General features: G+C 41.6%; 1 protein-coding gene across 1 annotated transcript in view; it reads right to left on the bottom strand.

Moving 5' to 3' along the window:
• LOC115105423 (rho GTPase-activating protein 32-like) overlaps positions 1-21,444 on the bottom strand; it is a 225,765-nt gene extending 204,321 nt beyond the window's left edge. Inside the window, 1 exon segment of the mRNA XM_029627457.2 lies at positions 20,930-21,444. The gene's annotated coding sequence lies outside the window, so the exon portion shown is untranslated.
• Positions 21,445-25,870: the final 4,426 nt, after the last annotated feature.

Here is a 25,870-nt window from a genome sequence, read left to right as displayed (position 1 = left end):
ACACAATTTCACACACACCATGTTGCCAATCCAGGCCCTGAATGAGAATTCCCTTTGTCAATGCTGCTGCCTCATTATCCCCCCTCTCCATTGTAGGAATACCCTGGCAGCTTTCCAACCTCCCCTATCAATGCCGGAATTGTTTATGGGGGAATGGAATCCTGATAGGGAATTCCATGGCATCCTCAGAAGCCGGTGTATGTGCAGCCTGGGAGGCTGAGGGGAGATGCTTTTCAAGCTGTGGGGCGAGAGCGAGTTAGCAGCTCTTAATGTGTGGGGTCAGGGCCCGGGACACTGGGCTATGCCAGTTGTGTAAATAATGAACACACAATGTTCCTTCAGCATCCAGGGCCAAGGTCAGGGGTCACGCCTGCCTTTGTGTGCAGCAGCAGAGGATGAAGACAAACAAGGAGCCCTTTGAGAGTTTGAGCACTCACGTACATAACAAGTGTACAAAGGAGGGTGGGTCAGTTGCATAATATATGACTGCAGGGCTGTTGTGACATGTCATTTTGAATATCTAGATTTATGCTTGTTTTGCTCATTAACACATTCATTTGTTTATTTGCCTTGGTGGTTGCCAAGCTACCTAGTCAGGTTAACACATGCGATGGCAACATTTACATTTTTATAATTGCGAAGTTGGCCTATTATCCCAATAGTAGCTCTTTATTTACAGAAATTTCCTCTAGTGTCAGCTTGCAAAAAGCAGACCAATAAAAAGCCAAGGGATATGTTTAAATAAGATAGGGTGGTTGCACTTCGTTAGCTAATAGCATCCCTTTGAGGCCAGGAAAACATATCAAATGGAAAACCTTTGGACAGAGAGCACTACCAGAACAGAACAGAAGTCTGCCTTCAAAGCACATCAGTTAATGAATCAGCGTCCTTGTGCCCCACTATTCTGAGTGAAGCGCTGACGTAGTCTTTGAAAAAGTGCCCTGTAGGGTGTGTTGAGAATGCTGCTCTTGCCGAAACGTTTCCAAAAGCCGAGCACATCGGTCATTACGACACCAGACAAAAGCTAGCCTAATTGCTGACACCACAAGGCACTGAAACACAAAGCCGATGTAAAGTCCCGAGTGATTTGGCTGAGGTGAGCTCCTGTTGTTGGGGAGCAGATATATTGCCTTATTGCTCTCTCGATCTTTTACTCTCCTTCCCATAAGACTCCTTAATCTCTTTCTCTGCCCAGTCTCTGAAGTCCAGGCTGCAATGCGACAGGCTGACTCAAGAATCCGTCGATAAAGCCTCTGTTGTCCAGACGACCAAGGGGCTCCTTGTGTCTCGGCGGCTATGCCCAACATCATCCCTCCTGGGGCCTACAGGAACCCTAGAGTCAGGGGTTTCCCTGCAAATTTGGCTGCTTCGAAAACGATGTCGCGGATGAAAATGTATTTGGTCGCAGGTTTTTGGGCAACTTCTAAATTGCACCGTGGCATTTCTCTTCAAATATAACGCAGCAAAAAAAATAAACGCCCCCTCTTCAGGACTCTGTCTTTCAAATCACTCGTAAAAATCCAAATAACTTCACAGATCAGACACCACAAGGCACTGAACACACAAAAGGGTGTTAAAGGGTTTAAAACATGCACATGTGGAGCCGATTTGGACATATTTGTATAAAATACAGAACACAGAGCTCCATGTACATTTGTGTAAATATATTAAATATTTATGTATATGTTGAAATATTATGTACGTACCTTTATGGTTTATATTTAACTGATTGAGATGTATTAATTTGTTGTTAGTGTAGTGTAAGTTCCCCCCCCTCCCTCCCTCTTGCCCATTCACTTTACTGTGGTAAGTGTGTTAGAATAAAAGACAGGAAGTTGGGCCTTCGGGGGGGAGGAGTCCTTGCTAGACGCGGGAGCGGTATAGTGTTTTGACCATACAGACATACAAACAGGTCATATTATGTATTTTCCATGTCAAGTAATCTATGATTTAGGTTGATTGGAGAATCATTTTTTTTGTTAGATATAAGAAGAATAAACCGTTTTATTGCACCATATCCCTGGATGTCATTGAATGTTTTGGCCGTTTGGAATCCGGCTTTAGGTTTTGGCAGTGGCTATGGAAAAGAGGAAAGGCAGCCACTACAAAAAAAAAAAAAAAAACTGTGCAGGATTACTATCGGAAGGAAATCTGCAGTTCGGACACACGCTGGATATTGTTCTATTTGTCATTGCATTCGGACCATAAGGACAGCTCGCTTGGAAGGACTTGAACTCCTAGAATTCGCCAGCTGTGAGTAACCACTGCGAATGAATGAGCTGACCTGTTCAATGCGATCAATTGATCATGCATATTATGGAAGCGCAAATGTGCTTATAATTGGAATGTTTGATAAACTTGGGAATGGAATTCAAAACACAGCGCTGTGAAAACAATTTAGAAGTTTAAGTTTGGGAAACACCGAGATCCTATGCACAATGTAGCCTAATCATATGTCTAATATTTGGCCTAACGTGGAAATGCAATGCAACAACGGAATGCAACTAAATGATCTAAAGACACTGCGTGTTTAAACTTCATTAACGGGGACAAAACTTATGGGATGAAATGTTTAAAACAACTAAAATGCCAAACTTGCACATGTTCAATTCAAAATGGGTCAATATGCTGAAATGGATGACTGTGTTATAAAGCATTAAAGGAGGTCTAAAGGGGCATTACGTTTAACAATCAAACCAACAACTGTGTCAATGTAAATTGAGTGAACTAAGTGAATGAAATCCCAAATAAGACCCCACTGGAGAGGGCAGAGGAACATTTAAATTCACTCTATGCAGCCCGGAGAGGCAAACTTGGTGTGTGTAGACAAAATGAATGAAATAAGTCATTCTTATTGATGGAGGAAACATTGAAACTGTGAATGAGTGTCTTGAAGCATTTAATGCTGTTATCAATGACTAAGAATGCTCATGAATCTGTGCTAGAGCTGGTCACAGAGGAGGAACAGGAAAATGAGAGCATTAACTATTATCAACCAAGAATGAGGACTTATGAACATTTCCTGAAGGAGGTGGAAATATGGAAAACGGCTGAAGTTGAGCTATGGTAAAGAGGAAAGGAAGCCATTACAGTCGTTAACTTCTTTGGGACAGGAGGCAGCATTTTCACTTTTGGATGAAAAGCATGCCCAGAGTAACTGCCTCCTACTCTGTCACAGATGCTAATATATGCATATTATTATTAGTATTGGATAGAAAACACACTGAAGTTTCTAAAACTGTTTGAATAATGTCTGTGAGTATAACATAACTCATTTGGCAGGCAAAAAGCGGAGAAAATATCCAAGCAGGAAGTGGGAAATCTGAGGTTCGTAGATTTTGAACTCAGCCCCTATCGAATACACAGAGGGAGATGGGTCATTTTGCACTTCCTAAGGCTTCCACTAGATGTCAACCGTCTTTAGAACGTTGTTTCATCGATGGAAAATACCTGTGCGACTGGTACTTTTACATGCGCACCTGGCAGATAAGCATGGGTATAAAATGTTTGGGCTTAGCTTTGCTTGGGGCCTCAACATACAAACAGCTCATTGTTCAACCCTAAAGACGCAACTGTAATGTTTGGAATGATTTATTATGTTGCATCCAGTGCTTAGCACAATTTACATGTTTAACTCTGGTAGGAGTGGTGACTTCTTTTTTGTGGATATTTTCTGACTGCAGAAGTAATTGCTTGAAGTGCTAGATTAAATTGTTTAAACGTTTACTTTATTCAAAGCCATGCTTTGTTGCCGTGTCATGCATTGTTTATTGTGTAAAATAATGCATGTTTATTCTCTGTTTAAGGTTATCAACCTATTCCTATTCCCTATTCCTCTGTCATTCAATTACTCTATTCAACAAATCAACGGTTTCAACATATTCAACAAATGGCATCAAAACCATAATAAAACACTAAAAAGGAATTGAGTTGTCCCTTTGCATCCTTCACGTGTTGAGCAAGCAGTTTTCAAGTTTGGGCAGAGCTGAAATAATTATAACACCTAGACAACTTGACAGTTGATAACCAGCGTGGCAGTGAAGACAAAAGGATTAACGGCCTGAAGTCAGGAAAGCTGTCGTCGTAGAGGAGGATTGGCTTACATCTCAAAATGGCAGATGAAACTCTTGGAAAAACAGTGAAGGAGCTGAAGCAAGAAAGAACTTTGGCTAAGAGTGCTTTTACCAAGCAAGCAAACTTCCTTAGCAGAGGTGCAAAACACATGACTAAGAGCGAACTGCGAGAGGAGTTCAAGAAGCTCACGTCGGAGGCAAGGATGGTCAGTGAGACAAATGATGAATACAGGGCTGGACTTCTGGCAGACATTGAAGCTGAAACCGATGAGGGTGAAGAAGCTGACCTGAGCAAGCAGCAGCAGTCTGAACTTGAGAAGACATTCCAAGAATGCGAAGTACGATTGGATGAGATCAGGGGGATGATCCAGTCCAACCTATGGCCTAGATACGGGGAGGACGAGGTGAAGTCTGCAATCAAAGAAGCTGAGACCGCCTATGATGGAGTTGTTCAAATACCTGTTATTGCTGTAAATAGAGATGGCTTCGAGCTACGGTGGGATGGTGCGAAGGCACAAGTCCAAGATGCAATCACAAGCCTAGCAGAGTGTGAGAGTGGATTCCAGTAGCAGAAAAAGAACGGCTGGAAGCCAGAGTAAAGGATCTGAAAGCATTCAGAAACAACCTTGAAGCAAGGAGGGCAGGATTTCTCACAGCGCAGAATTGCAGAAGAGGATAAAGACCGAGGGAGAGTGCCGCAGAAGCCAATGCCAGCTCCACAGCCGACACTGAGAATAAAACCAACCTGTTTACACAGGTTCAGTGGGTATAAAAGGAATTTCCATCGATGGAGGAAAGACTGGGAGAGTCTACAGAAGCAGGGGGAACCAACAGGCTCATTCTAAGTAAAGAAGATCCAACTCCTTGACAGTGTAGATGAGAGAATGTGCAGAGGTGCTTGAGAACAGGTATGGAAACAAGTCTACAATTGCCTTGGAGATAATTGAGGATCTGGAGAAAATTCCTGCTTTAAGAGCAAATCAGCCAAGGAAAGTTATCGACATGATCCAAACTATAGAGAAGGCACTGGATGATCTCACAGAGCTTGGAGGCACAGGAGCCATCAACAACCCTCTAGTGATCAAATCCATAGAAAACAAGTTACCTGACAACATCAAGCGAGATTGGCTTGTCTTCATGGTAAACCCGAGGAATAATGTCACGCCGGACAATCACTTTGAAAACCTTCTTAAATTCCTGAAAACACAGGAGGAAATTCTTGAAAAATTAGAGCAGCTGGGAGTGAATGTAAAGCCAGAAAAGAAATATGCTTGTGTGGAAAGAAAATATGCGTCCACACGTTCCACAAGGAAAGGCGGCTGTGTTGTCTGTGGAGATGAAAAGCATAGAGAAAATATCTTCTTTTGCAAGTGTTTCAAAGAACTGAAGCCTGTGGAAAAGTTGGATGCTGTAGAAAAGCTGCGGGCCTGCAAGAGGTGCTTGGTCTGTCATGGAGAAGATGAATGCAAAGACACTTACCTGGGCAGGAAAAGAGACTAAGAAAGACCATTTCCTTCTTTGTCTGAAGGGAGATTTCAAGAGGAGTGACTCAGACAGAAGACAATCCAATTTGAGAAGGTATACGCTTACAGAGGAGCAGGAGGAATTTGTATCTAAGCTCTCCCCAGAGATGGGAGAGAAATTCAAGAAAGCATTCACCAACATCACTGCGAAAACAAACTGTGTCGAAAAGAATCAGCTGGGAGTGACTGAGTCAAGTGCAGTCGAAGAATTGTCAGTTATTCTAATGCTGCTCAAGGTAACTGCCAATGCAGGACAAAAAATTGGAACCCTGATCGACTTGGCATCGGACACAAACATCACTCACAGAGCTGCCAGAAGATTAAATCTTCGAAGTGAAAACATCACTTTAGTCGTTCATGGAGTCGGAGGAATGGCCATGAAGGTTTGAAACTGAAGATATCTCAGAATGAGGGTCAAAACGCCCATAGGCACGGAAAGAGCTCATGAGCTTATCTGCTATGGTTTGAATGAAATTGCCAACATCCACAGAGTCATCAAAGCTGAGCAACTCAATACGTTCTTCCCAATCTAGGAGATCTGAGTAGACCGGAGAGTATTGAGCTACTGATAAGCCACCACGAAGGAAGACTTGCTCCGCAAAGAGTGAAGGTGATTGGAGACCTTGTCTTGTGGTAAGGCCCGCTAGGAAAGACTGTTGGTGGAGCACATCCAGATCTGTTTGAAGGAGTGGATATAGCTGCACACAGGTCTGAAACACTTTGCTCGACCCATGAGAGCAACCGCTGTCAGGTATTAAGCGATAGCTAAGCTGTTCACAGCTGAAACCAAAAGGCACAGTTGCTCGCAGAGAGTTCTTGGATTGGTGGAAATGGGACAGCATTGGAGCAGCTTGCGACCCAAAGTGTGGAGGATGCCGGTGAGTCAACTGTCAAACAGGAGGCAAGGAAATGACTGAGTGAGGAAAGAGAGCTGGAGATCATAAGGAAAGGCCTCACCTACATCAAAGCAGATGCTCACAGTGATGAACCCCACTGGCACACAAAATACCCCTGGATTCAAGATCCAAGTTCCCTTCCTGACAACAGGAGTGGAAGCCACCATCTTGAGAAAAAAAAGAGCCAGAGTGGAGAATAGCATACACAGCTCAAGTCCATGAAATGGTGGAGAGAAGAACAGTGAAGAAACTCAAAGAGCTCATTGCCAGCTGGAAGGGGCCAGTATGGTATGTCAGCCACTTGGTGGCGCCAAACCCGCACTCTCTCACAACACCTGTGCGACTGGTATGGAACAGGAGCCAGAAGTTTAGAGGGGTCAGCATGAATGACCTGCTGAAAGGGCCTGATGTCCTCAATCCCATCCGAGCAGTACTACTCAGGTTCAGGAGAGGCGTCCATGCTGCCCTCGGCGACATTAAGAAAATGTACAATTATGTGTGGTTGGAAGACCTGGAGATGCACCTCCACCAATTTCCCTGGAGAGACACTGAGGAGGAAGAGATTGAAGAGTATGCGATCACCAGAGTCAACATTGGCGATCGACCAGCCGGGTGCATTGCGCAATTGACTATGAGAGAGACAGCCAAACTGCTCATGTTTGCTCACCTGGAGGAGGAACGTAGGATCCTATGTCGATGACATCCTGACTTCCCATAATGAATTGCAAAAACTGGACCAGAACACCAGAAGGGTTGAAGAGATCCTGAAGGCAGGCAGGCGCCTTCTTCCTCAAGCCCTGGGTCCGGTCAGATCAAAGTGGGAGGCAGGAGATTGTACCAGGAGAACAAGGAGCGCAGTCAAGCACAGCACTCATTCTCCCAAACCAAATGAGGGAAGGAGACAAAGCCCTTGGAGTTGGATACCTTGTTGAGGATGATAAACTGTACCTCATGACTTCAATCAATTTCTCAAAGAAGAAAAAGAAAAATGAGTTGGCCAAAATCTCCTTGATGAAGAGGTGAGAGGGAAAACTCCAAACCCACTGACGAGAAGAGAACTGCTGAGCCAGGTAGCTAGCCTGTATGACCCAATAGGCCTCGTCACACCTGCCAAACAAAAGGGTGCCATTCTTGTCAGAAAGGCGTTTCAGGAAGCTGGAGGCAAAACTGTGACCTCCTTGGGTTCAAGAACCAGGAGGTAAAGTGGGAGGTGTTGCGTCAGGAAAGAGAACACTCAAAGCATGAGCACAATGGCAGCTCTTCCTTTAAAGAACTCCAGGCCTCAAGAGGGCAGATGACCCAAAAACACAGGTGGAACTAAAAAAAATTGAGCCAAGATTTCTGGAGGGACTACTTTTACATGCGCACCTGGCAGATAAGCATGGGTATAAAATGTTTGGGCTTAGCTTTGAGTTGATTCCATTTACGAGTTCCATTGTCTTTTGTTTCCATCACTCCTGTCAATCTTGTGTAAAGACACACACTTGATTACGCATAGAACTAGGCCTAGGCTACCTGGCCTGCACAAACGTAGGCTTATAAATGTGCCAATTTGGAGATCTGATACCATCTCATAGTCTTCACTCACCATCACTGCAGAGCTTCTCAAAGTACATTTTTTTCTTCCTCAAACAGCAAGTAAACAAAGTCTGTTTTTGCATCCATTGAGAATGACAATAGCTCAACATAGACTATTCACGGCTCTCTCCCTTTCAATAACCACTCAGCATGAAAAGGGACAACAGGTTTTTTTTTTCTTCCAGTTAGGCAATATTGATCTCTAGCTCCCTCTTTAGTAATTTGTGCGTCTTCATTTTTAGTCACAGCGCTTAAACATCTGACAAGCTCAGTAGCCTACATATAGTTGATTTAATTCAAACATAGGGTTCTTTTTTTATGTAGGGGACAGCCCTAGCCTATTGAAATGACAAGTCAATCTCGCAAACAGGCCATTAATAAGAGTTTGTAGTCTTAACATCTGGCACAAATTGACTGCCAGAAAATAGCCTAACCTTCATTTTTGGAAGTTTTCCATGTGTTTCTTGCGTAGATTGAGATCCTCGGTCCAACTTTCATCGCTCTCCTGACAGATGTATCTATAGATATATGCAAAAGGATTTATTTACAATCATAACAGTTAATTTAGTTAATTTTTCATTAATGATGTAGATTTATCTGCCGAGTTTAACGGCAAATGATCTTTTCTCGCGCAACATATTAAAAAGTCTTTATTACATCACGTTAGCCTGCAATAATTATTATTTTGATAGAAAACCAAATTATAATATTTTTCATAGGTCGTTACAAGTTAGGTCAATATACCTTCATTTGCTCGATAACGTTATGGAAAAAGGAGTTTATTGGATAAATATAGATTAACTCTCTTGCTGCAATTTTTTGGGGAGCTTGTTTTCAGGCCTTGTGAGCAGGTTGAGTAGTCTTTGGGCTACACATTTTTGCTAGACCTGGCAACCCTGCCTGGAGAGACAGCTAATGAGGAGCCAGCAGACCCTCCGCACACCCTAACTGATGAGTAACAGACACCACAATGACTGTCCTATAACAATAACGTGAACTTCCTGATATCGCCCTAAACCTGAAATCACATTTGTTTCCATGTTCATTAGGGACGGTCACTTAGAGATAGGTATATGGGAAGGCTGGATGAGCTGAATGGCCTGTTCTCATTACACTAACTATGTTAGCCTATCTAATGCTAGCAGCACTTTTAAATGAGGAGCATTCATCCGCAACACAAACATGGCATCTACAATGCATGTCATGGAAATGTGTTCAGTTCCTAGGATTAGTACCAGCTGAGCTTTTTCTAGGTCTACAGGACTGCAGCTGTCAATGACATGCTGCTACTAAAAGTAGAGCAATGTGTAAAATCACCCACTTGTATCTTTTCTCACAAAATGTGATGAGCTTAGACTATAGCATGTTGAATTTCAAGCGTGCAATGCTCATCCATTCCCATCTAAAGTATTGTCATTTCCACAAAGCTTAGTTTGTGTAGGCCTACTGGTTGTTAGAGAAACCTGAACTATATGAAGGGGTAGGAAGTAAGATTTGTCCTACCTAACCCATAACCTCAGTATGGAAGTAAGTCAAATCCTGTATATTTTCAGAATGAGTTACGTAATCTTTAACATTTTGTGTTTCACATTCATATTTGCATCAGGCCTAGATTGGTTAGATAATCACTCCATGATTCCTTAATCAACTACACTGATATCCGCTAGTGGGAAGGCTAATCAGCCGGTTACAGCAAAATTATAGCCTGCAACTCTTTCCACTTCATATTAACTAGACAACTTTCCACTTGAAAGTTAAGTCACTATTCCATTGAGCCCTCTCCCACTATAATTAACATGCATATTCTAGCAAACTATTGATAGGATAGGTGCCTGTCAGTCACAAAGCGAGCGATTTAGGTACAATTTGTGCGCACGTTGGTTGGTTTGTCACATTTCTTTAGAGGATGGAAAGAGCATGATGATCGTGAATTTCCACGTACCATGTACATTGGAACACGCTGTCAAACACGACAATACAGAGCATCCCAAACTTGCTCAATGGGTGACATGTCTGGTGAGTATGCAGGCCATGGAACTGGGACATTTTCAGCTTCCAGGAATTGTGTACAGATCCTTGCGACATGGCATGTGATGACGGCGGATGAATGGCACGACAATGGGCCTCAGGACCTCTTCACGGCATCTCTGTGCATTCAAATTGCCATCTATAAAAAGGCAATTGTGTTGGTTGTCTGTAGCTTAGGTCTGCCCATACCATAACCCCTCCACGTCACCATGGGGCACCCTGTTCACAACATCGACATCAGTAAACCACTCACCAACACCACACTTTGGTTGTCAGGCCGGTTGGACGTATTGCCTAATTATCTAAAACATGTGGCTTATGGTAGAGAAATGAACACTGGTGGACATTCCTGCAGTCAGCATGCTAATTGCACGCTCCCTCAACTTGAGACATCTGTGGCATTGTGTTGTAACAAAACTGTACATTTTAAAGTGACCTTTTATTGTCCCCAGCACAAGGTGCACCTGTGTAATGATCATGCTGTTTAATTGGTTTCTTGATATGCCAAACCTGTCAGGTGGATGGATCATCTTAGCAAAGGAGAAATGCTCACTAACAGGTATGTAAATAAGCTTTTTGTGCATATGGAAAACATGGTTTATTTTTTTGTTCCGTGTAAATTAAGTGGCTACGATGAGTCGAAATGATTGAATAAATTCGATCTCATAGATCCCTTTGCCATTCATAAATCACTCAATGTGGTTGTGTGTCCATGGTATCGCATCGGGACAAGTAAACCAAAGGATTTCCCAGGTTTCCTTTCCTAGGATGTCTGGGCTTGCCAGACAGTGACAGTAAAGTGAGTGAATCGTCTCCTCAGTCAGTGTAGCATACCAAATCTATAGAGAGCGGTTCATTTGGCCCCCTAATTTGTACTGGTAGGCCTAGACATTTCGCCGATTATCTGCAGATAAATTATGAAAACATTCAATGAAGAATCATCACTGCAGGAACAATAATTAGTGGAGAGCCTCACTCTGGTCCAAATACAATAAATCAGGGCCCTCATGGAATCCAGGCATTAAAACAGAATTCAACAAAACTAAAAAAATGTATTAACAATGTATTAATTTGCAAAACTTTATCATAAGACATGAACAGAATGCATGGGATTCGTATTTCCAGCAACTTTCTGAATAGACAACGAGAACACCCTCTTCTGCGTGTGTACGGTTTACCACTGTGACTCCAGATGGAAAGGCATTCCCGAAAAAACTCAATGAAATGTTAACTACAAAGTCATCAATCCAGCAGGTATTTGTTTTGCAAACTCTACCATCACGTACACTACACAAACACAGCTAAACAAAAGCCCCATGCAAAGTGGTCACTTGAATTGAAAAGGTAACTGCACCCAAAAATCGACTTCTCAGATTTTTCCCAGACCTCAACTGGTCTACTGATGTGGTTTAAGCATTGTTGTGGACTTAAGAACTAATGTTGATGTTTTTCTAATTAAAAAAATAGAACACAGGATGTGAAACCCTGAAAAACAGAAAAAGAGATCAGCCAAAGTATAAAACAGGTTTATAGGGCCCTACCCAATGACAATTTTAAATTAATTTTAGCTATATAAAATCACAAAGATATGATAATTAAGACTGAAACCTTTCTATATTTAACTTTTAAAAAGTAATCTTAAACATAATGTGGCATATTTACTTAATTTTTTAAAAATGTTTTATTAAGAACATTGTGGCAATTCATATCTTGCAGTAAAAACGTAAATAAGACTAATCTCAAAAAAAATGTTCTGATTATATACAGCTTAAGTCAGAAGTTTACATACACTTAGGTTGGAGTCATTAAACTCGTTTTCAACCACTCCACAAATGTCTTGTTATTAACAAACTATAGTTTTGGCAAGTCGGTTAGGACATCTACTTTGTGCATGGCAAATAATTTTTCCAACAATTGTGAAGACAAGATTATTTTACTCATAATTCACTGTATCACAATTCCAGTGGGTCAGAAGTTGACTGTGCCTTTAAACAGCTTGGGAAATTCCAGAAAATGATGTCATGGCTTTAGAAGCTTCTGATAGGCTAATTGACATCATTTGAGTCAATTGGAGGTGTACCTGTGGATGCATTTCAAGGCCTACCTTCAAACTCAGTGCCTCTTTGCTTGACATCATGGGAAAATCAAAAGAAATTAGCCAAAACCTCTGAAAACAAATTGTAGACCACCACAAGTCTGGTTCATCCTTGGGAGCAATTTCCAAAACGCCTGAAGGTACCACGTTCATCTGTACAAACAATAGTACGCAAGTATAAACACTATGGGAACCATGCAGCCGTCATACTGCTCAGGAAGGAGACATGTTCCACAATAAAACGAGTCCTATATCGAAATAACCTGAAAGGCCGCTCAGCAAGGAAGAAGCCACTGCTCCAAAACCGCCATAAAAAAAAAGCCAGACTGCGGTTTGCAACTCCACATGGGGACAAAAAAATAGATGAAACAAAAATAGAACTGTTTGGCCATAATGACCATCGTTATGTTTGGAGGAAAAAGAGGGAGTCTTGCAAGCAGAAGAACACCATCCCAAATGTGAAGCATGGGAGTGGCAGCATCATGTTGTGAGGGTGCTTTGCTGCAGGAGGGACTGGTGCACTTCACAAAATAGATGGCATCATGAGGTAGGAACATTATGTGGATATATTGAAGCAACATCTCAAGACATCAGTCAGGAAGTTAAAGCTTGGTTGCAAATGGGTCTTCCAAATTGACAATGACCCCAAGCATACTTCCAAAGTTGTGGCAAAATAGCTTAAGGACAACAAAGTCAAGGTATTGGAGTGGCCATCACAAAGCCCTGACCTCAATCCTATAGAAAATTTGTGGGCAGAACTGAAAAAGCGTGTGCGAGCAAGGAGGCCTACAAACCTGACTCAGTTACACCAGCTCTGTCAGGAGAAATGGGCCAAAATTCACCCAACTTATTGTGGGAAGCTTCTGGAAGGCTACCCGAAACTAAACGTATGACCCTAGTCAAACAATTTAATAACCAATGCTACCAAATGCTAATTGAGTGTATGTAAACTTCTGACCAACTAGGAATGTGATTAAAGAAATAAAAGCTGAAAGAAATCAATCATTCTCTACTATTATTCTGACATTTTACATTCTTAAAATAAAGTGGTGACCCTAACTGACCTAAGACAGGGACTTTTACTAGGATTAAATGTCAGAAATTTAGAAAAACTAAGTTTAAATGTATTTGGCTAAGGTGTATGTAAACTTCCCGACCATTTTTGGTCATTCAAATGGTAAACATATCTTTCTACACAACATCAAATGTTTCCAATTTGGGAGGTAAACTCAATAAAGTATTCAACAAAGTATTTTGCATGGAATTAAGGCATTCGAATGTACAAAAGGCTGCCACCAACTCATCACACTCTTCCCATAGGATTTGATTATTCACACTCTCTCAGCACAATAGGGTAATCTTTGCTGCAGGGTCTGCTACTCATATGCATGTTGAATAAAGCATGTAACACACTTGATTTCACATCGTCGGGTAGAGTGCAAGGACTTGAGTAGTGGTAGATCCAGTTGTGGAACCATCAACAAATATCATATGCTAATTATGCACCAGTGATATAATTTGTAACCAGTAATGTGACCACATAGTTCAAAGTCTGCTAAGATGTCCTTAATCCACCAAGCAAGTGTTTGAAACGGACTTAACTGAAGTACTTATTACAACTGAAGATCTGACCGTTGGCCAGGGGGCTAACGCTACGCTAGGCACAAGAGCTAACTATCAGGGAGGTCAAACAGAGCACTTTGCAATGGGTAATTGAGGCAAAGATGCCACAAGTCTGGGAGGCAGATTCTGGTAATGGGAAAAGGACAAATAGCCATAGTGACTTGAGACTCCGTGAGAACTGACGGTTAACCATTGACATTCATAGTTGTTGGCCAATAATAATGAGAAGTCTGCGGTGCACTTACCACTGGTTTCATTGAACAGTCAATGCAGGCAATTAACTGTATTTCCAAGTGCCAATCAGACCTTCTGGCATTGAACTTGGTAGTGGTAGTTGTGTGTTTTTTCAGCTAAGGATCTAATCTCCTGTTTCCAGACATTTCACCATCTCGGAAACAAGGGTTGGATTTGCACCCAAAAATGTCATGTCAGCACAAGGCATGTACAAAATCTAGTATAATAATTAGGCTCATATACATTGTCTACTAGTATTGTTTTGAAATTGAGAACATATAGTGCATTCAGAAAGTATTCAGACATTGTCACGTTACGGCCTTTTTCTAGAACGGATGTAAAAAATGTTTTTCCTTATCAACCTACCTCACAATATCCCATAATGACAATGTGAAAATAGGTTCAGAAAAAAAGCCAGAAATACCTTATTTCCTTAAGTCTTCAGAACCTGCTATGAGACTCGAAATTGAGCTCAGGTGCATCCTGTTTCCATTCATCATTCTTGAGAGTTTTCTACAACTTGTAGTCCACCTGTGGTAAATTCAATTGCTTGGGCATGATTTGGAAAGAGCTCAGAGACTGTGTGGAGGCACAGATCTGGGGAAGAATAACAAAACATGTCTGCAGGATTGAAGGTCCCCAAGAACACAGTTGACCTCCATCATTCTTAAATGGAAGAAGTTTGGAACCATCAAGACTCTTCTTAGAGCTGGCCGCACAGCCAAACTGAGCAATCGAAGCCACTCCTGCGGCTCGGGGAGAAGGGCCTTGGTAAGGGAGGTGACCAAGAACACGACGATGACTCTGAACCTTCCAGAAGGACAACCATCTCTGCAGCACTCCGCCAATCAGGCCTTTATGCTAGAGTGACCAGACGGAAGCCACTCTTCAATAAAATGCACATGGAGTTTGGAGTTTGCCAAAAGGCACCTAAACGACTCTGACCATGAGAAACAAGATTCTATGGTCAGATGAAACTAAGATTGAACTGTTTGGCCTAAATGTCAAGCGTCACATCAGCAGGGATCTACAGTGTGAGTATTTCAATAGTATTTGCCCCTAAAAATAGTTATGTCGAATCGGAAAAATTATTTACGAGCACAGCATGAGAGTAAAGACTACAACCAAGCATAATACATTTTTCCCCCGCTGCTAATTGCTTAAAAACTACAGGTCCCACATTCCACAAGAGGCATGTGCCAACCACAGTAGATTTTTCTGTGATGACACAATCCAGTCACAGTGAGAGAAAGGAGAACATTGGGGGAAAAAGTATCAGTATAGGCTATTAGTTAACGTGCAGACATCGTTAAAAAGTGTGGTCCAACCAGAAATTGTTTGTCGAGATCGGTATGGAAGAACTTGACTGGCCTGCACAGAGCCCTGACCTCAACCCCATCAATCACCTCTGGGATGAATTGGAACTCTGATTGCGAGCCAGGCCTAATCGCCCAACATCAGCGCCCGACCTCACTAATGCTCTTGTGGCGGAAAGGAAGTCCGACGCAATGTTCCAACATCTAGTGGAAAGCCTTCCCAGAAGAGCGAAGGCTGTTATAGCAGTAAATGGGGGACCAACTCCATTATAATGCCCATGACTATAGAATGAGACATTCGACGAGTAGGTGTCCACACACACAAACTTCAACAAAAAGATTACAAGACACTTATTTCCTGAGCCCTCAGTCAAGACACACCTAGTTTTTTTATTTTATTTTTATTTCACCTTTATTTAACCAGGTAGGCTAGTTGAGAACAAGTTCTCATTTGCAACTGCGACCTGGCCAAGATAAAGCATAGCAGTGTGAACAGACAACACAGAGTTACACATGGAGTAAACAATTAACAAGTCAATAACACAGTAGAGAAAAAAGGGGAGTCTATATACAATGTGTGCAAAAGGCATGAGGAGGTAGGCGAATAATTACAATATTGCAGATTAACACTGGGGTGATAAAAGATCAGATGGTCATGTACAGGTAGAGATATTGGTGTGCAAAAGAGCAGAAAAGTAAATAAATAAATAAATAAAATTTAAAAAAACAGTATAAAAACAGTATGGGGATGAGGTAGGTGAAAATGGGTGGGCTATTTACCAATAGACTAGTAATGAATATAACAATGGAATCGAACAGAATATTTTTCCAAATGAAAAAAAGTTGCCAGTGCGCATCTCGCATCTGTTACAGTTCACCTCAAAAAGCGATTATCTGATATGCGGCTCAATTTGTAGAGTTGAAATCGTTTTTTCAGGGTTACAAAACGAAATCTCTTTTCGATATACAGACGTTCAATATACTTTTTTCTGCCTGTTATGGAATTTTCTAAATTGATTAACACATTTAACACTAGTTTGTGTGCACACAGCACGTGTGTGTAGAAGGAGCAGTCAGAATTCAATTGACTGAGTGCGACATTGTGGGGAAAGGGAATTCAGGCAAAACAGATGCTTGCTTTTATGTTGTGCCCTGCAAATGCACATGTACAAATGGAACACTAGAGTCAAAGAAAACTAACGTCTTCAAGACAACATTTACATTTTAGGGGGGTGTAGTACTAAAGCATGAGAAAAATAATGTTCTCTGGTTAAAGATAAGAGTTTTGACGACTGTTCGAGTACTCGTGCCCAACCCTACCCTAAACTCCTAAACTCGCCCGCACCACGGTTATGAGTCAAACAACGCATCACTAATGGATACATAAATCCCACTAAAATGACTATGGTGACTAAGGTTTCTGCTTTGTCATTGGCACAGTGGCAGCTATTTGGCATGACTCAGTCTGTGTGGAAAACAGGAATTGGAAAGATGGCCTCCCTTGTTTTTGTAGTGAGAAACAGTGCCTTCCAAAAGTATTCATAGCTCTTAACTTACTCCACATGTTCCTGTATTACAGCCTGAATTCAATTGACATGTTTTTCTTAACCCTCAACACACAATACCCCATAATGACAGTGAAAAGATGTTAAGAAATGTGTGCAAATCTATTGAAAATTATATTTTTTTATACCTTTACTTAACTTTTCCACGTATTCCGTTACAGCCTTATTAAATAGTTTTTTCCCCGTCATCAATCGACACACAATACCCCTTAATGACAAAGCAAAAAACAGTTATTTTACTTTTGCAAATGTATTAAAAATAAAACTGAAATACCTTATTTACATAAGTATTCAGACCCTTTACTCGGTACTTGGTTGAAGCACCTTTGGCAGCAATAACAGCCTTGAGTCTTCTCGGGTATGACACTACAAGCTTGGCACACCTGTATTTGGAGAGATCCTCACATTTTTCTCTGCAGATCCTCTCAAGCTATGTCAGCTTGGATGGGGAGCGTCGCTGCAGAGCCATTTTCAGGTCTCTCCAGAGATGTTAGATCGGGTTGAAGTCCGGACTCAAGGACATTCAGAAACTTGTCCAGAAGCCACTCCTGCGTTGTCTTGGCTGTGTGCTTAGGGTCGTTGTCCTGTTGGAAGGACAAGTCTGAGGCCCTGAACGCTCTGGAGCAGGTTTTCATCAAGGATCTCTGTACTTTGCTCCGTTCATCTTCGATCCTAACTAGTCTCCCAGTTCCTGCCGCTGAAAAATATCCCCAAAGTATGATGCTGCCACCACCATGCTTCCCCGTAGGGATGGTGCCAGGTTTCCTCCAGACATGACGCTTGGCATTCAGGCCATAGAGTTCAATCTTGTTTCTCATGGTCTGAATCCTTTAGGTGCCTTCTGGCAAACTCCAAGCGGACTGTCATGTGCCTTTACCCAAAGAGTGGCTTCCGTCTGGCCACTCTAGCATAACAGGCCAGATTGGCAGAGTGCTGCAGATATGGTTGTACTTCTGGAAAGTTCCATCTCCAAAGAGGAACTCTGGAGCTCTGTCAGAGTGACCATCGGGATCTTGGTCATGTCCCTGACAAAGGCCCTTCTCACCCGATTGCTCAGTTTAGGTGGGCAGCCAGCTCTAGGAAGTGTCTTGGTGGATCCACATTTCTTCCATTTAAGAATGATGGAGGCCAATGTGTCCTTCGGGACCTTCAATGCTGCAGACATGTTTTGTTACCCTTCCCCAGATCTGTGTCTCGACACAATCCTGTCTCGGAGCTCTACGGACAATTCATTCGACCTCATGGATTGGTTTTTGCTCTGCCATGCACTGTCAACTGTGGGACCTTATATAGACAGGTGTGTGCCTTTCCAAATCAAGTCCAATCGATTGAATTTACCACAGGTGGACTACAATCCAGTTGGACGCCAAACATCTCAAGGATAATCAATGGAAAAAGGATGCACCTGAGCTCAATTTCGAGTCTCATAGCAAAGGTTCTGATGTAAATAAGGTATTATGTAAATAAGCTATTTCTGTTTTTAATACATTTGCAACAATGTGCTTTGTCATTATGGGGTATTGTGTGTAGATTGATTTTATTTTTAAATGGCCTCACCAATTTTAGAATAAGGCTGTAAGGTAACAAAATGTGACATAAGCACATATTTACACTTGAATGTTTTTAGGCTTGCCATAACAAAATGGTTGAATACTTATTGACTCAAGACATTTCAGCCTTACATTTATGAGATTGTAAACATTTCTAAAAACATAATTCCACTTTTACATTATGGGGTATCAGGCAACAAAATGTGGGAAAAGTAAAGGGGTGTGAATACTTAAAAGCACTGTAAGTAACTCATTTTATCTCTAGCTTCATAGTGTAAATTACGGACTATAAACAATTTGAAAACAATTTGTAGGACCACATTAGATTTGATATCAGTTTCCACAAGACTGCACAGTTGTTTTAGGATGTAGCCCTACATTGAACAGTTTCTAATTTCACACCCAATACTGCGTCAGTGCCCTGCACACTGTGTCCGCAGTTTACAGCAGCCAGACTCCTGTATTAGAGAGAAACGGGCACATCAAAAGATAATTTAGTACATAACAGCTGTGATAAACGTTGCCTCAATTGTCTCCTCGATGAAACATGGTCACAGATAACCCCTGCTAAGAAGTGTCCATAGTTGGAGGGAGGGGAAGACAGGAACTATCCAACTGTGCTCGTTTGTAGGAATGCACAGCTGGAATGGAAATTCCGGGCCGGTATTTTCTTAGCCAAGATGGCTGATATAGGCCTAGATGATGTGGCACTGGAAAATCCAACAAAGATTGACTAGAGCCAGTCACGTCACTTGGTAGTGTCCCTTGGTAGTGATCACATGATCGGTTCTTTCAAGAGTTAGGAACTCCTTGTTAGTTAGGGTCAAAGGTTAGGGAATCCTTGGAGACTTTAGTGCATCATGTAACAATCTTAATGAAGCCCATTAGACTGACTGTTTTTGTGCACACGTTAATCATAGAAATGCAAGGACTCTCTTACCATTTCTCATGCACTTGTCTGCTTAAAATTCTGTCAATAAAGGCACACGTTGGAGAGCCTGAAGCTTTTCATTACATCCTGAACCAATAAAGTTTTACTCTGTAAAACATTGATGTGCCACTCAAGTGCTTTAAAGGCTGACATGCTTTTAGGGTTAGACAGATTGGTGCCATGGACTAGCTGAAGCTGTAGGCTAAAGATGGAAGCCTGTAGTAATATCAAAATAGGTATACAGTGGTAGTAATGGAATATACACCACCATATGAATCAAAGGTTGATCATGAGCAAAAAGTGTACTTTATATTCATTACCTCGAATTAGCAGAGGTGTTTTGGATGATTAATGTAACTTTGCATATAGACAAAACAGACAATGTTGTTATCCGTCAGTGGGAAATTCCAGAAAAATCATTCTGATGTGAACATGAAATAACTAAATGGGTGCGGACTGGCCTTGCTTGGGAGTTTGGAGAGCAAGGGTATTGGTGACAGCTTCTTAGACTGATGTTGGTACCCTGTTAGATCGCCATGATTTTGTTATTGAATAACTTGACAATTGTTTTACATCTGTGTCAAATGTAAACTAGACAGATAACTAGACGGATAGCAAGAGATGTGCAGTAAGAAATAATTGTATATTCAACTACGTCTACTCTAAACCTAGGCTATGGACCTAGCTAAAATCGACTATACTTTTGTGAATATTCCAGTTAGATAGTCTTTCTGGTCTTGTGAACAGCTAGTGATGTGGCTTGAGCAGTTTTTTATTTAACCTTTTAAGTCAGTTAAAGAACACATTCTTATTTACAATGACGGCCTAGGAACAGTGGGTTTAACTGCCTTATTCAAGGGCAGAACGACAGATTTTTACCATGTCAGCTCGGGGATTCGATCCAGCCTTTCGGTTACTAGTCCAACACACCACTAGACTACCTGCCGCACCTAAATATTAGGACTGGATTAGGCTATAGTTTATCTGTTTTCCTGAGAATTACTTCAAATCCCTACCAATTATGCTGTACGATAGCTAGGATCAATTGTATTGCATTATCAATTTAGTTACCTCGCTGTTTTATCATTTTTGTAAATATCTCTGTTAATTTAGGCTCCAGCAAAGCAGGTAACGTTAGCCATTATCAATCAAACCCCCCTACTAGTTAGCATCCTAATAGCGTATATTCTTGGTTAGTTAGCTAGGCTGTAGCGTAATGCCATTGCTGGATAAACTAGACCAGCGTTTCCCAAGCACTACCCCGTGTAGAGCTGATTCAATTAGTTAATCGTTAACCACAGTACCGAGTTTGGGAAACGCTGGGCAAGTCGTTATGTTGAGCGGCATAGTATTAGCCCCATAGCCAGCGGTTGACTAGACCGTACATGCATGTCATGATGTGTTAGCCCATGTGTATGCTTTTTTGTATTGCTAGTTTTGATGCACGTAATGTTATCTATCAGACTACGGAACCACACAGATAGCCTTTAACTGATGTGAGAGAAATGTCTGTTTACCGGTGTCTGGTGGTGAGATGTTTTTCGGGTTATCACTGTCGCTTTTCACCACTGTTTTCTCCTCCTGCCGGTGTCTTCCACGCCAGCTGCATAAACGCAGCTTGATCCTTCCGAGCTAAAACAAAAGGACACGCGATATGTGTATAGCCTAATAGCTAACGTTAAGTTAGCTAGCTACATTTTTTTCCTGAACTGGCACGTTCCATAAACCAAATCGCCTCAACCTCGCTGTCCGTGTGTTCAAAAACTCCCGCTGGACACGACTCGTGGGCAATGTTCAACCAGCTGTTATCGTGTTTTGTAAGTAAATCTAAACTTCCTTCAAATGTGATGGTACTTCACAGTCCATTCATTGAGAAAACGTTGACTGAAATTCCCTGTACAGCTATTGTAAGGGCAGTTTTATAGCTAAACTTGCTATCAAACTGGAGCCTCTCGCTAAACGATTTGTAACGCCACTTCCAAGAGAGAATCTACTGCCGAGTGAATCGTGATTGAGAACGCGCAGAGGTTCGTGACCGTGTGCGCGCTCTCGTGGAATGAGCGTATGTAGACCAGCATGCTCCGTCACAGGACATTGCGCATCAATCAGATTGCATTTTTTTTAAACACTAATACACTAAATGAGAAAAAAAGCCACTTCATATTTTACTAGGCTGCAAGGTGTAGGCTAATTATTGTATGAACTGAAGACGTTTGTTTAAATGAAACATATATAATCCTCAAGGATACTCCTTCATAATATGTTGGGAAAATCGGGTTGGCTACATTTTATGCATTCTTTATTATACACTAATTAGGTTGGAAACCCAGCTCTGAAACTATCATCTTTGTAGTGTATTTTTACCCGACAACTCTGCCATCCTCTGGAGCTTGTCTAAATGGCATCATCTAGATTACCATAATTTACACTGGTAGTTACTGTAGATTTTGCCTTGGAGAATAGCCTACATTTACTTGAATTGAGCTGAAACATAAACCATAAAAAGTCAGAAAAATGGCAGGTATGACTGTGAGAGGAAAGTCTCCTTTCATAGTTTGCTTCAAAATGACTGAAGAGGCTTGCCCACAGAGATATATTGCCCATGGAAGGCACAGGGGCACATGCCCACTAAGATTTGTCCTGTTAAAAAATAAATAATGATAATAATATACAGTACCTGTCAAAAATATGGACACATCTACTCATTCAAGGGGGTTTCTTTATTTTGACTGTTTTCTACATTTTGGCTGCAATCTGAGGCTGGTAACTCTAATGAACTTATCCTCTGCAGCAGAGGTAACTCTGGGTCTTCCTTTCCTGTGGGGGTCCTCATGAGAGACAGTTTCATCATAACGCTTGATGCTTTTTGCGACTGCACTTGAAGAAACATTCAAAGTATTTGATATTTTCATGATTGACTGACCTTCATGTCTTAAAGTAATGATGGACTGCCATTTCTCTTTGCTTATTTGAGCTGTTCTTACTATAATATGGACTTGGTCTTCTACCAAATAGTGCTATCTTCTGTCTACCACCCCTACCTTGTCACAACACAACTGATTGGCTCAAACGCATTAAGAAGGAAAGAAACTCCACAAATTAACGGCACACCTGTTCATTGAAATGCATTCCGGGTGACTATCTCATGAAGCTGGTTGAGAAAATGCCAAGCGTGTGCAAAGTTGTCATCAAGGCAAAGGGTGGCTGGCTACATTGAAGAATCTAAAATCTAAAATATATTTTGATTTGTTTTACACTTTTTTGGTTACTACATGATTCCATATGTGTTATTTCATAGTGTTGATGTCTTCACTATTATTCTACAATGTAGAAAATTGTCAAAAATAAAGAAAAAACATCGAATGAGTAGGTGTATGCAAACTTTTGACTGGTACAGTATATATTTTTAAATGGTTGTTGTTTCTCTGTAATATTGCTAGCCACCTAGCAATTTTATAAAGTTGGATTTAGCTAGCCCAGATAGGTTTCCGATCTCCCAACCTCATAACTAGCTACCAAGAAGCAATTGCAGGCTATCAATCAAGTTAGAGTAGTTATCTTGTCTAACTATCTTAGCTGGCATGCCTGCTGGCAAGATTGATAGATTTTAGAAAATCAAGAAATAACTAAATGTACTGAATAAGACTCACATTCCTTTCAATCTTTTACCCATATTTTAGCAGAGATGCAGAAAAGCATATTTAGATTCTTTAAAAACAGAACTACCATTCAGTCAGGAGGCTAGACAGCTCAAGAGGTATGCTTAGATATGCAGAAAAATTGACATTTTACACAGAATTAATCATAATGATTATGCCTCTAGATGAAAAGCTGTTTGGGGTGTTTGAAAAATGCACAATTCTCCAACATCCAGACAGGGGGGCCTAGCCATCCTCAAGTACTTTGTGCCCCAACAGATTTTTGGGATGCATGATGCCCCCGCTTACCTATATGGACTTCGATGCTTTCCATTGACAGTAGATGAGCCTTCAACTAGGATTACATCTGCCGCGTGGTAATGAGTAAACGCAGTCTGGCACTCTACCTAAACGTCAATCAATCCTTGATTGCAGCCTGTTTAGATAGAGTGCCACACATTGTTTTGGCCACCACACCAAATTGGCTCAGGAAAGGCTTGGCTTCGTCTGTGTCCCCAAAGGCAGTACAGTAGCATTTTGGTGCCTGGGGTAAATAAGAGGCGAGCTAAAGTGCAAATGACATAAACAAAATGCAATTTTTTTGACAAGTTTTATTATATCAAAATACAAAACATATCTGAAGCAGAGTAAAGGTTACATGAGACTTTAGCATTCTGAAAATGTCAACTCAATAAGTTCAGCAGAGCCATCATGAAATGTGTATGTATGTAGGTGAGAAGGAAAGGGGCCTATAGTTGGTACTATTATCCAATATAACGCTACAGTACCTTGGACAGCAGGGCAAACATCTCTTGCTATTTCTCATGAGCCTCTCTGGTGATTCAACGGACTGAAAACGGACGCCAATCCCAAATTGAGCCCTTGGCCCTACCCCCTAGCACCTGTGTAAGTCTGAAAGAATCAGATAGCTAGAGCAATATGGTAACAGCTCCACCTTGTTCTCTGATGGGCTAGTTGGACATTTTGCCAGAAGCGCAGCCAATGCGGGGGGCGAAGGGTGTGGCACCTAGAGGGCCCACCTTAAAAATCTTTAAATAATCATTTCAACGATGATGTACCAAATAAAAAACATTTAACACTATAAAACAAGGCTACATTTATATATATTATGATTTCATTCAATTCTGGAATTGGTCCGACCAGGTGTTGCTTATTTTATAAATCTATGTACAGCTTTGTCTGTTGCTATTCCCCCTTGAGGGCCCCCCTGGCCTCGGCCTGCCGGCTGCCGAAGGGACCAGGATCTTCAAAATTATTATTAATAAGTTATTTAGTACTTTTAATAGTTTTAATTTAGTTAACACCCTGCCGGGACTTGAGATAGACCTACACAAGGAACAGCCAAATGACGCCTTTTGTCTACATTTTAAACAGCTAATAAATTAATGTAAAATACAGTACCTTCAGAAAGTATTCAGACCCCTTTACTTTTTCCACATTATGTTACATTACAACCTTATTCTAAAATTGATTAAATAGTCCCCCCCCCATCAATTTACACACAATACCCCATAATGACAAAGAAAAAAACGGGTTTACATAAGAATTCAGACCCTTTACTCAGGACTTTGTTGAAGCACCTTTGGCAGCGATAACAGTCTCAAGTCTTCTTGGGTATGACGCTACAAGCTTGGCACACCTGTATTTGAGGAATTTCTCCCATTCATCTCTGCAGATCCTCTCAAACTCTGTTAGGTTGGACGGGAAGCGTCACTGCACAGCTGTTTTCAGGTCCAGAGATGTTCGATCGGGTTCAAGTCCAAGCTCTTTCTGGGCCACTCGCTGGGCCACTCAAGGACATTCAGAGACTTGTCCCGAAGCCCCTCCTGCGTTATCTTGGCTTTGTGCTAGGGTCGTTGTCCTAGTCTCCCAGTCCCTACCACTGAAAAACATCACCACAGCATGATGCTGCCACCACCATGCTTCACTGTAGGGATGGTGCCAGATTTCCTCCAGACGTGACACTTGGTATTCAGGCCAAAGAGTTCAATCTTGGTTTCATCAGACCAGAGAATATTGTTTCTTGTGGTCTGAGTCTTTAGGTCCCTTTTCGCAAACTCCAAGCAGGCTTTCATGTGCCTTTTACCGAGGAGTGGCTCACTCTACCATAAAGGCTTGATTGGTGGAGTGTTGCAGAGATGGTTGTACTTCTGGAAGGTTCTCCCATCTCCACAGAGGAACTCTGGAGCTCCGTCAGAGGGACCATTGGGTACATGGTCACCTCCGCTACCAAGGCTCTTCTCCCCCGATTGCTCAGTTTGGCCAGGCGACCAGCTCTAGGAAGAGTCTTGGTGGTTCCAAACGTCTTCCATTTAAGAATAATGGAGGCCACTGTGTTCTTTCTGAAAATTTTGAAAAAGTCAAGGGGTCTGAATACTTTCCGAAGCCACTGTATACCATCACATAAATAATCCATTGTTTGTATTGAGGCAGGTCTTAACATTAGGAAACTAAAAACGTGTTTTTGAATGGCACGAGAAAGAAAAAGTAGGCTATTCTGTATCGAATGATTAGGTTGCACTGAGCCCTTAATCATGACCATAAGTTCCATTACATTACACATACTGTAAGAGTCATTGGACGAAGGCGTCTTCTGTATGGGGGAGTTTTGTTACAAACCCTGACGCTCGGTCTGAACATTAACACGCATCGCTTGCGGTATGGTTTTGGAAGCATAAGGACCTTATCCTTCATATCAGCAAAAAATAAATAATAATAAAAAAAGGTTAAATTGATACACGCCTTTATAGGGTTAGGGTTAGTGTTCCTCTCTAATGTTTTAAACCCCACCCCCTGTGG

The sequence above is a fragment of the Oncorhynchus nerka genome, linkage group LG22, assembly GCF_034236695.1.
Source record: "Oncorhynchus nerka isolate Pitt River linkage group LG22, Oner_Uvic_2.0, whole genome shotgun sequence".
Classification (NCBI taxonomy): domain Eukaryota; kingdom Metazoa; phylum Chordata; class Actinopteri; order Salmoniformes; family Salmonidae; genus Oncorhynchus; species Oncorhynchus nerka.
The sequence above is the reverse complement of the archived record's forward strand: the minus strand, read 5'-3'. Positions and strand labels throughout refer to the sequence as shown.